The sequence below is a fragment of the Idiotropiscis lumnitzeri genome, chromosome 3 (genome assembly GCF_059441095.1).
Source record: "Idiotropiscis lumnitzeri isolate Australia: NSW breed Sydney's pygmy pipehorse chromosome 3, RoL_Ilum_1.0, whole genome shotgun sequence".
Taxonomy (NCBI): Eukaryota; Metazoa; Chordata; class Actinopteri; order Syngnathiformes; family Syngnathidae; genus Idiotropiscis; species Idiotropiscis lumnitzeri.
This window is the reverse complement of record NC_142393.1, coordinates 22715488-22728359: the sequence shown is the minus strand read 5'-3', so window position 1 is coordinate 22728359 and position 12872 is coordinate 22715488.

Below are 12872 nucleotides of genomic sequence, written 5' to 3'. Positions count from 1 at the left end.
CCTGCTTCTCTGCCGCCGCCTCCTCGTCTTCTGTGTGCATTCCCCTACATGCATGCAGCTGCATATCCACGCTATTGATCCACTCGCCCATTGATCTTTTTCTTTACGGGACTTCAAATTGGCTTGAACAGAAAATAAATAAGCGAAAATGAGATGAAAAGTGCCTGGGGAATTAATTGCACAATCTCACTCATGTTTGTCCAGCCTGCAAGCAGTAACTAAATTGCAAGGTGATATTATTCATCGCCTCCCTGAATTTATTAGCTCCCTTTATTAAAAAAGAGGACAATAAAAGAAGAGAGTTATTTACAGATTTAGTGTTTAAAAGGGGGGATTCCATTAAAACAAACTGTTTTTGTCTCATTTGTTCCAACGCTTGCTCGGACTTGACAGTAACACAAGATAAATGTGTGAAAAGCATCCGTCACGGTACAAGAAACCACCACGTCTGGAGAAAAACAACCAATCAGAAAAGTGCGATTAAAACTAATTGTCTGCCAGCCTAGGTAAAATGAATATATATCTGTCAATGACACTGAATGAGTTAATCCCTTCCAGAACGTCTGCCTAAAACGAAATCGTACGAAAACCAAAGCAGTATTTCCCATAGGAAATGATTGCAATTCAGTCAATCTGTTCTGGTAACACAATATTTAGAATTAATATATTTTAAATCTTTTTTTTAAATGTCCAGTTTCACACACAAAACAGTGTCAAACATAATTAATGAAGAGGATAAATGAACAACCCATCACTGACCTTTATTGAAGACTGGGAGTGTGGGAGGAGCCATTTCCATACATTGCTGAGTTCCTTCTTGATTTCGATCATGTTTCTCATTTTCTTTATGAAATGGCTGCCATTTGGAACTGTTTGACGGATTGCACAAAAAGGGTCCAACAGACAGCAAAGTGTGTTGCACAATGCCAACTTATTAACAACTCAATGCACTATAAACTTCTGCGCGTTGTTCGGCAACACGCGGGCAAGTTAGGACATCATCGGCGTGACACATCTTGTCAAAAGTCAGACCTTGTAAAAATCATTTTATATATTTACAATAAAAATATTTTTTTTAAATTATCTTTGCTGTATTTTGATGAAAGCATGTCCTACAGATGTCATCAAGACACCTGTGAAGTCTTAATTTGTGGAAAAAAAATGCGTAAATCTTTATATCGCTTTTAATGGATTTTGGCACAGCTGCTCTAATTGAAGTCCTGCTGGTGCTGTTACAGCTTGGACTTCTCATACTCGCACAGCTTCAGGCTTCTTTCATGTAGTTTGAATCACCAGAAGTGATGTTCTTCACTTTCCATTTCTCATTAATGTCTGCTTTGCAGCTCTGAGAAGAGCAAAAACGTTGCAGTGGTAGTTTACACGTCGTGCCGTGAAGGTGCAGATTGACGTTTGGGTTATAATTGGATGAGGGGGCGCAGGAGTGGGCTCATTTCATCAAATGAACAGGAAATTCGTCTACCTTCATCCTTGAGCTGAAGCCCCGCATTGAAGTGCATTCACACACGTTGAGTGGGGGCACTTCTATTTGTGACAGGTCCACACCGCACAATGTGTACATATTTTTGGGTCCAGTGTTCACTAATGATTATTAAAAAAAGCGACTATCAAGTTTCATTCCCACCACAAAACAGGCATTGCGAGTGGAATCGTTTTCACATTATTTTGTGTTTGACAAGAAAAGGTAACCACACGCTAAACATTGCCAAAGATATGGTGCCATTTGTAGAGCACAAAAGCAAGCGGTCATTTATTCACATCGGAAACTCCTAACCCGAGGAATGTGCTACCATGCAGCAATGTCTATCGTACTTTATGAAAAAAAAAAATACAGTACGGAATAAAACAATACGCAAAGCATTAAACAGTTTTACCGTTTTTGCTTAATTTTAATGGTTATTATGCTACTCGCTCTGGCCACCTGGGGGCAGTATATCACACACATACTAATATAAGTCACAACTCACAGCAGCAATATTAATCATAATTGCTAGCGGATGAATAGTATATGCCTGTGATTATTGTACTGATGTATCTGTCTACGTATGTTGCTCCACTGTTTGTTTTCCAATAACTGTCACCTTACAAGGATCGAAGTATCAACCAAACTAAAAAAGGATGCATGAAGAAAAGAAGAGCGCATAACGAAGTAATCACTCTCATTCACGAAAGACTGCCGTTATCCAACACCACCGTAAAGGCTACGCATTGACTACGGCTGTGCTTTTCAATTATTTTCTGTTAAAAGAAAACAATCCGCACCCCTCCACCCCCACCCACACTCCGCCGCAACTATAAATAATCACATTTTTATTGCAAAACAAACCTACACCGTAGTTAATATTCGCTGCGCACAATGGGCAAAGGAGAGCGCCACTGCCAACTACTGGAGTGGATGTGCGAATACACTTTATTGTAGTACGGCGGGAAAAAAAGCATGGAGAGGTTCTACTTCTCATGCATGCGCGGAAAGCCTGATTCTGATTCTGAATAGTTGGCATCTCCATCGGCTTTTGCGGGGTGTTCTGTCATTTTTTGGTCCGACGTGCTGACTTCAAGGCCGACGCGACATTTGGCCAAAATAGCTGACGTCGGATTGGTGTGTCGAGGCCTTAAATGCACTCACGTTCCTACACCTGGAGTATTTTATGAGGTGGTACTTGGTGTAAAAATATTGAGAAGCACTGGAGAGAAAGTTGAATCGGAAGAAGGGAGGCAGTGTGGTGGTGTAGCAGGTCAGAAATGTAGGAAGGGGCCTAGAGATGCAGTGCTTTGAAGCTGAGAAAGACTTTGAAGTTTAGGAGTTGTTCCAATGGGGAGCCAGTGGAGGTTTTGGAGAATGGGACGGCCGGCTGAGTTCTGGGTGAGAACTTTTGAGGATGAACCGTATAGCGAGTCTGGGTGTGATAAATGCATGTATTGCTGTGCTGGAGAAAATGATTGAGGGGAAGTTCTGGGCTATGTTTTTTAAGCCCATTTTGAATGCACAACTGACAGTAGACAGTAGATGGCTCACAATGACCTTCATCTGCTTTTTTTTCCAATCTTTCACCTTTTCCAAACATTGTCTCACAGCACATTGAGCAGAAGAATTTAAAATGCAAAATTAATCATCTCAAGTGGATTGGTGTAAATTCCACAGTAAATGGTCTTGTTTAATAGTTTGCTTTGGATTCAAGATAAATCAAGTGTACTTAATCAGATATTGGATTTCACACAGACAGAGGCTATGGAACACTGATGACAGGTGTGCTTTGTGACCTCTTTATTTTTGTGCCTTCACATTTTCACTGATTTGTGAAATTTTCAATATACTTGTATGTCAAATATTTTATCCCCATTGAAAGGAATAGACATGCCCGCAATACGTTTCATGGTGCCAAACTAGTCCCACAGAAATGTTTGTGATGTTTTAATAAGAAACGTAGCACTTGATAATATTGCATTAAACACATGAAAATAACATAATTAAAGAATTAAACAGCTTGTGCATCATGATTAATTCATTGCAGCACCTTCTAATATGCGCCTCTTGGCATCTGCTGGCAGTATAACACAGTCAAACAGACACAAACCAAGTTTCACACAAACAGTCAGTGACAGGGGATCTGTGAGTATTGTAATATTGTCTATCCACATGTGTTGCTACGCCGTTTGTGTTCAAATATTTGTTGCTTAAAGTGACAGTCACGTAAATACGGTTCATTAGCCCATCTATCACATTTTCCAAGATGCGTTAGCATTAAAATTGTGAATATTAAGGCAAAGTTGGATGTCATAATTGCCAAAGTGTCATTTGCGTTGTTTTAGATTTAGATGGAAAGTAAATCCCAATTGGGAGTAGCAAGAAACAATTTGAAACTCTTATTTGGAGAATCGCTGACTGTTTTACAAACTGCTGATTGTTAAGTGTCTTGCATTCATTTTAATTGCGCAGTCTGCGCAGCTAAATTTTTTGCTAGCAAGTTAAAAAAAAAAAAAAAAGAGCTTGTATCTTGAAGTCTCATGGCGATTCACTTGTATGTCAAAGACCACTTTATTACATTGCCAAAAAGAACAAAGCTTTGACAGCTAACCTCTGTGTTACAGAACCGGAATTTCCGAACTGTGATGGACCCCTGTGTGCATCTCTAACTTTTTAAGAAAGTCGATCTAAGGTTGTCATGGCAACAATAACCTGTTTCGGTTTATTACCCACCTGTGGAGCATCCAAATGATTGGTAAGCTTCAGTTTGAAGGCAACTCGCTGTGGCCTCAATATGAATCCTCATCATCTGAGACAAATCAACAAAATGTAAAATGTGCACTGAGCTGGAAACACTTTTGGAATCATTTAATTTGTTGTTTTTTGCAGAACGTTTACCTCTACTCTGGATGGCTTCTTCAATTTTAAATCTTGGGTTTCTAGTTTGACATTAGTTGTTCCTTATAGATGGCTTCTTTCACACTGGTGTGATCAAGATTGCTTAATTGTGGTTCTTGTAACTTGTATTACTGCTTGTATGACAACTGTTAATCTTCAAATTCCCCATAAAGTAATTACCGTCCAGTTAAAGAAGTTGACATTATGTGCTGACAATAACTCACATTAAAATGCGGAACACGTACAACAGGAGTAACTTAGCGACTCGCTCGTATCATATCCCTGCCACTCCACATACACCACAAGATTAAAAAAAATGAACAATTTATGGAGAACTGTCATGCAGGCCGGAATCATCATTTCTCATAGTCTGATGATCTTCAAAGTGTGATTGCGATGCAGGAGGGAAAAAAAGCTTGTCCAATCTAATCAAATAGGATGAGAAGTGAGAGTCTGAGCGAGTGAGAGACAGATAAAAGGGGAGAGAGAGAGAGAGAAAAAGTGAGTGAATGTGTGTCTGAATGAATGAGCGTGTGAGTAGGTGTGTGTGTGCATGTGTGTGAGACTGCCTGAATGAATGAATGAATGAGTGTGTCTGAGTGAATTAATGTCTGTGTGTCTGTGTGCGTGTGAGAGAGTACCGTATTTTCCTGACTGAAAGGCGCACCCGTATATAAGCCACAGAAATTCTTTTAAAAAAAGCAAACAAAAAGAACAACAACAATTGTCTCCAGCCACCCACCCTCTCTCATCTTGAAATAGATGTACATGTTTCCAATCAAAATATAGAACAATAGAGAGGCCATATACTTCAGATCACCCGCCCTTCACTCGCATTGACGAAAATAATTTGGGTCAACGGATGCCAACTTGCTGGAAAACCTCACTTGACTTGTGAGCTTGAGTGAGAGAGGGAGGTAGGAGTGAATAAGCGAGTGCACCTGTGTGAGTGCGTGTGAGGTGTGAGCGAGTGAGGGTATCTCTCATATCCTGGCAACGTATCTTTGTTCACCCAAACAATACCAGAAGGATTTTTAAACCATACAATGATGATTTATATTTGTCAATGCCAAGGACACTTGTTGTCTCTAAGCAGGGCTGTGTTTATTCTCATTATTGCGACAAATGTTTTGCTGTTGGGGTGCCTCGACTTGCCAATTTTTTTTTTTTGCCATCATCTGCTTGCAGCTTTAATCATTATTCTAATGATATAAATTATAATTTAAGTTTGGCAGGCAATCAATGTCATCTTCAACGTGAGGAAATCCCCCCCCCCACACACACACAGGGTCACCTTTAACCATTTAATCCCCTTTAAGGATGCACTTGGCTTTAACGCAGCTTTTAGTCTCTTGTGGAATTTTATTGTCTGGTTTTATTGACTCGTTTTACTTCTATATGTCTTGTGTTTGAGCTTTTATTTGTGTTTTAATGTCCTGAATGCACTTTGTTGATTTAAATGTACTGCACAGCTAAGGTTGTCTTCATGTGCGTCGTTTGTTCTCAGGGAGTCCAACACAATATAATGTTACCTTAGGGTTCATTACTGACACTGGTCCATCTTTCATTTGGTTGAATTTTGAAACAAAATTGCCCACTGAGATGAATCCTAATTGTAGGAATTCATTCCAGAGTCCAAATTGTCATCGTCCTAAAATCTTTCTTAACCATACAGACAATGTTTTAAGCAACATTTTAAAATTGCCATACTTTTTGGATAAACTGTACTTGCCACAGGAAAACTTTCCACAGAATTTTTAATTTTACTTGAGTATTTTTATTCACAAGAAATGCTGTTTTTCCTCCATTACAGGTGGAAATTGAGGGAGATTCCACTCGCTATTTTTAAATGTGCATATCTGGCGTGAAAGTGCTGATTCGGCCGCTGTCAGTCACAAATGGGCTTGTTCAAATGTGCCACAGACCTTGACAGTCTATTCCTTTAGATATGCAGATGTGCCTGTTTTTGTCAACTTCCTCACTGTGCTTTTATTTTTGTGGAATATTAGCGTATGTGCGACGATGTACGCCGACATTCATTCAAATTTGGATTCACAGTAAAACTCATGAGAATTTCTTATCAAATCACCGCGCGACAGTTTGATTGATTTCAGCCTCAGTACGCGGCTAGCCTAAATTGTTTTAATATTTTTATCAACAAATTGAGCAATATTTCCTTTTCCCCACATTTAATGTCCTTAAGTTCCAAAAGGAGTGAATCATGGTCTAATTCAGAAATCCATCATTGAAATCCTCATCTTAGAATGTGGTTGGTTAGGCATATAATCACGTCATTCTGGTATCAAACACAGCCTCAAATAGAAAAGACACTAAGCAAAATCTGTAACATAAAATGAAATAGATTATTAGCTATTAATCTTGGAGTCCTGGGTCGAATTAAGAGTCTTGAGATGAGCCTCCACTGTCTACCGATATGTGCTGTGCTGTTTGTACCCCAAGGTGCAATAATGCCTAAGGCATGGAGTTCAAAGTGGACATGACGTGAAAGGAACAGACGAGGTAAAATTCATTTTCCAACATTCGGTTAGGCAGTGCATATAAGGAATAAAGTATGGACTGCTTCACGCAATCTCTGCCACGACACGCGTGCTGTACACTAGACTACTCATTTTTTACTAGTTTACCGGTCTATTGTGCTATAAAAATGATGAATGGCGTTGTCAAGTATTCCCAGAATTTAAATATGATTTCTACGGTCAGGTTTCATGTTCTGCATAGGGGAAAGGGACATCACCGATTATCAACAAAATTCATGTGTGCAAATGTAGACGTGATAATAAATCTCTGAAAATGTTAGCGTTGCCTTATTACTATATGCAAATTAGCGCTCCTGGCGTGAGTATCTTCCGAAATCGAATGAGTTTCGTTCTAATATTTACAAACTATGACTATCATATTTTAGACATGTCCTCAGAAATTTTGGTGACAAATGCTCTTTTTTTTTTCATTCAGTAAGTGACAGAACTTTCCACAAGGCAAATATGGACAGGCAACCTATCCTATCGATCAAAATAATGTGAGTTTTACCGTAATATTATAATTAAAATATAATCTAAAATTATATACAACTTAGTAATGAATTTTAACCGTTATGTTCCTTTAAAGTTTAAAACACAAATCAAGACTACTGAATAAGGGGCTTTGTTTTGTTAACAATGTCCTTTCTGAGATTTGAAAGGAAGCACCTTTTGATGCCTCTCTGACCCGATGGACCACAAAGATTAAAGAAAGGTGTTATGTCGGTTAAGAGCTGCGTAAGAGATATTTTGTTTTTACAAAGAGCTTGGGTCACATGCTCAAAATGAAGTTGCTGACAGGACAAAGAGGAGATCCGTGTTCTGCAATCAATTTCTCTGCCTTAAATACGCCGATGTTTGGCACACAAATTGAATTTTTATTGTGTTTTAAATCTTGGATTGTTGAACTGAATGTGAAAAGTCAAGCAAACTGAATCTGTGTGGAAAAGATTCGGACTGGTATTTGACAAACTGAATTTGAAGAAATATACAGAATTGAAATACCAAACAAGGAATACAAATTCAAATCGTACAATGCAAACTCAATTTGTCGGATTACATATTCAGTTGTTCAAAGCAATTAGTCAAGTTCAGTGATTCAAATTCAGATTCAGTTTCTGGTGACGCATATTTCAGACCACACAGGTTATCGCTCGGCAATAATCCCAGACGGAAGGCTCGCCATAATTTAAAACAAATTCACACAGAACGGAAAGTCCTGTGCTTCCTCTCGATGAATGCATTCCCCGCAGATTCATATGTGCTGCGCTGTCTTGAGAGAAGTGTTTTGTTCTTTCATGATGAGCCGCTGTCACCCAACGGCAGCTCATCGCATGCGTCCGTCAGTCCGTCTGACAGTCCTAACCACCTGTGATGGTGACCACATTAGAGGAGCATCGCGTGCAAGACTCATTGAACTTTGGAACGCTCTGTGTCTTTCTTGCTCGCTATGTCTGTTCCTCTTTCCCTCACTATTCCTTTGCCACTTTCCTGCTCTCATACCATCCCTCCTCTTGCTCTATTCCTCTTCCGCTTTCCCACTCGTCCTTTGTCCCCATTTTTCTCCGTCTCTATTCCTCCCTGCGTTTCCCTGCTCGCACTCTGTCCTTCTTCTCTCTTCCCCTTTCACATTCTCTCTCGGTCCCCATCTCTCTTTCTCTCCCCCATTTCTCTCTGGCCCTCTTTCCAACGCTCACACGGTATTCCTCTTATGGAGGAATAGATCCCCCCTAGCACCTTCTCTTGCGCCCTATCTATTCCTCCTTTTCTAAAAAAAAAAATGATTGCAACGCCACTCCCCCGTCACCCTCTTTATTTTTCTTCCAGACTCTCTCTCTATTCCTCTTCCTCCCTCTCACCTTCTCTCTAATCCAATTGTTCAAATGAAAGTTTCAATACCTCTCCTTTTCTCCCACCCTCTCCCGGATTTCTCTCCCATCCATCTATCTCCCTCTCTCCTTCTGTTTCATGCTTTAACTCTATTCCTCTTTTCCGGATGAATGGTTTTAATTCCTCTCTCTTTCCCACCATGTATCCCCTCTCTCTTTCTCTCTTCTTTCTTCTCTCCCACACGCTCTCTCTCTCAATCGCTCTATATTTCACTTTTCCCCATGGGAGGTTGCATCACACACACTTTTCCTGTGTTTTTTTGTTTTGTTTACAGTAGCGTGTCACAATGACCCTCGAGCACTTCTGACATAAACCATAACAGGCTATTAATACGCTTTTTGATGGTTTAAAAAGCACACTAACGTTAAGCACAGCATTCAGGCATTCCTCAAGAAAAACAATGAGATGAGAACAGAATAATGTGCTTGCCATGCAAGTAAAAAAAATGACAAAAAGAGGTCATTAAACCAAAATTGACGCGTGCACTTTCCACCGATCTACAATGCTTGATTTTCCTATTGCAGAATCGTCATCGTCATGCGACGGCGGCACATCCGCTCATCGTATTTCCTGCAAAACTAACGGCTTGATTGCTTTCATCAACACTGAAGAGGAATTCCAAATATGTGTAGTGCAACTCGCCGCTGCCCATGTGATGATCGCCTGATCAAAGTTTACTTTCCATCTTCCTCTTTCCAGAGGGACTTTCAATCCACTTTTCTCTCAAAGCTATATCAATGCATATCATCACAATTATCCCCCGTGTGCTAGCACAAACGGAAATGAACGCTCGCCCACGGACTCGCGAGAGGTAATGCTTGCAGCAGGTGCAGCCGCCGAGGCGTAATGGCGGTGTTCCTCCCACACAGCGATGCGGCGAGGGGCTGCTGAGCCAGGCCCACCAGGAGCAGTTCAGCACCACTCATCACAAATGATCCAGCTCGCCGTCTACTGGTAGACAGAGCGACCGCCTCCAATTAGTCAATACACACTGAAAACCAAATATTCTGTCCATCTATTTTCTGTCGCACTTGTTCCCGTTGCCAGGGACATCAAGACAAACATTGCACTGATCATCATCAGTCAACAACATTGCACATACGGGCAAATAACAGACTGAGCGCAATTTGTTTTTTATTTTAGGGTGCACGCAGTCTAGACCAGGACTTGGCAAAGTACGGCCCGGGGGCCACATCTGGCCAGCCCAGAGTGTCTGACTGGCCCTCACAACGACCCCGAAGTCAAAGAAAAAATAAAATATGCAGTGCTTTTATTATGAAAGTTGGGATTTTATTTTATATGCATACATGCCAACACAAGTATAAGCAAGGTTTTAAGAAAGCACTATGACTTGTGTCAACACAAAATCACCCAAGCAATGAAGTGACTTCACGACCAAGAAACATAAAAAAACATCGACCAACAGAAGGAGACGGAAGAGGGAAGGAAGCCTGTCGGGACTCATTTTTCAATGGCCTAAGATCTTAGACGTGAAGGAAAAAAACACTAGGACGCGAGAGGGGGGAAAGGTTGCCCTTAATGGAGGGAAAAAAAACCCTCAGCACATGCATTTAATAGGTCATTACAACAGTGCTCTAAGACATACACGTGTGAAAGTTTTGAAAGGAAAGAAAAGTGTGATACTATTGCACATAAATCTACAGTTTCATATGCTGTACCTTTTGAATTATAAGTCATGACGTGTCATTAGACATCACTGTCCACAGTTTTATTCTTCCCGCTGTGTTTGACAAGGAAAGGATCAAAAATAAACATTATAGTTTTAACGTTTAAAGGTGCAATTTTAATGACTGCTTGTCATTTTGTTTGAACATTGTATTTCTTAACTCTTACAAAATAGAGCATACCTACACGTAGCAAGTTACTGAAACAAAACAATAAGGTTTTTTTTCCAAATACATGAAAAATACTATAGACTGTCATGGTCTGTATTTGTTATTGGTTTTATAATTTAGTTTAATGTTTTGTTTGTTTTTTCTGCTTGTCATGCTTATTGTGTCCTCCTGTGTCCGTTTAACCACTCCCGAGTGTTGACCAATCAGCTCCCTCCAATCCTGTGTGTTTTGTTCACGTGTTCCTTGTTTTCGAGTCAATTTGACATTAGTATGTTCGCTTGGCCCCAGTTTGTCATTTGGACCTTTTGCAAAATTAATTACCCACCACTGGTATAGAAACATATATGGACTTGATCAAAGCAGAACTAGACAGTTGACACCAACGTCAAGCAAAAATACGAGTGACTGGTCACCAGGCGGTTTTCTTTCGACTCAACATGAGACTGTCACTGTTCTGCTATTATTCTGCTATCTATTTTAAATGTGTTTGTGTTTTAATTTATGTTCTAATGACCTGCTAATTTACATGACGGCATATGGAAAGCGCTTTGTTACAGCTCCATCTGTTGTGAAATGTGCTATATAAATAAAATTGTATTGTATTGTCACGGCTGAATGTACACCGGTGAGTAATATTTGCAATTTTTTCCCCCCAATAAAGAAAATCGAGTCCAGACTTGTGAATTAAAGCTCCCACAAAAATTCAGGTGCGTCAATGAAGTCTCGTAAGGGGTGCTGACAATTGCTAAACCTGATATGATGACATTCAGTACAATGACAGTTGAAAAGAAAACGGGAACTTTGCGACCCCTTTCTGCTTGAAATGATCCGACGCTTGCTCGCGTGGTGGGCTTAAATGTCACCATTGTCATGGTTTAAAGGGCTCGTTGTCAACTGCGTGTGACGCTATGAACTCCTGTCTGCACACATGTGATGGCGTGAGTAATGCGACACCATCTTACATCAAGATAATGAGGAGTTCTCACTCACCAGCTGAAACACCACAACTTTCTGTTCTCACACACACACACACACTCCCCTCCCCACCGTAAAAGTGGACCCGCCAAGCACAACTCATCACTACGCTGGTCTTCATTATAGAAGCAGCGGGAGCGTAGCGCTCAATGGGCATCTGCAGGCCCGAGAATGGACGATGTCACCGGGGAGTAAACGGTAAGCAGCTTTTTTTTTCGTTTCAGCACGTCATTATTGCCCCATGAGCGTCAGCTGACACGATCTAAAGAAATAACGGCTCCATGCCTCTGTCCATACGTCAACCTGGAAGCACCTGAGGGACCCTTTTAGAACGAACACAGCTTTTTGTGAGTAAGCACATGTATGTTTGTTTCCCCCTGTGACAGACAACAGACAAAACAATTTGCCTCTGTTCCACTATTTAGCGAGTGTCATCAAGTACCGTGGTGACACAACTCCAGAGTTTTTGAAGACACATGCCGCCATTCATATATATATATTTTTTTGCTCTGACTTGGAAGCAAAGAATTTAAACAAGTGCCATATAGTGTATATAATCTTTAGTTTAGAGATAAAGGTTCCTCTTAGGACACCTGTCCACTACATCAACATGGTTGGTTGGAGGGAAAAGATCCGCATGTACTTCCAAAAATCAGACTTGTCAAATGAAGCCAGTTTGTTCCCTGAAGTGAGCAAAACATCACAACACTGTGAATTACTTGATCACAAAGACGAGTGCCCACACTTGGAAAGACTTTGATGCTGTCAAGAAACTGGATTCTTTTAATTACTTTCAGTCCGGGTGGGAGAAACCTGTTGGCTGCATTCAACGTGACCAGCTTCATCTTGTGTCATCTAAGGTATGTTGCTTTTGGTTGACATGATAAATGGCCACACTTAGCTGAAGGGTCGCCTCGCTGGAATTACTCGGAATCTTTGCAACTTTGATATTTCACGACTGCTTGCGCTCTTGTTGAGTGCTCTTCGACAGGCTGGCTGAGCAGTAGCAGCGTGAAGCTAGTATACACATGTACTATTAAATAATCTCAAAGCTATGTGTGGCATAACAATCACACGCTTGTTTATCAATAGAACAGAATAATAAATGAAGCTGACAATCAAACTTGCAATCTTATGCTATAAAAAGTTGTGGTTTCCCTCGCAGATTCGGTTTAATCTCGCTTCATTCATTATTATATTGATCGTGTAGCTAGGTCACACTCACATTTGAGA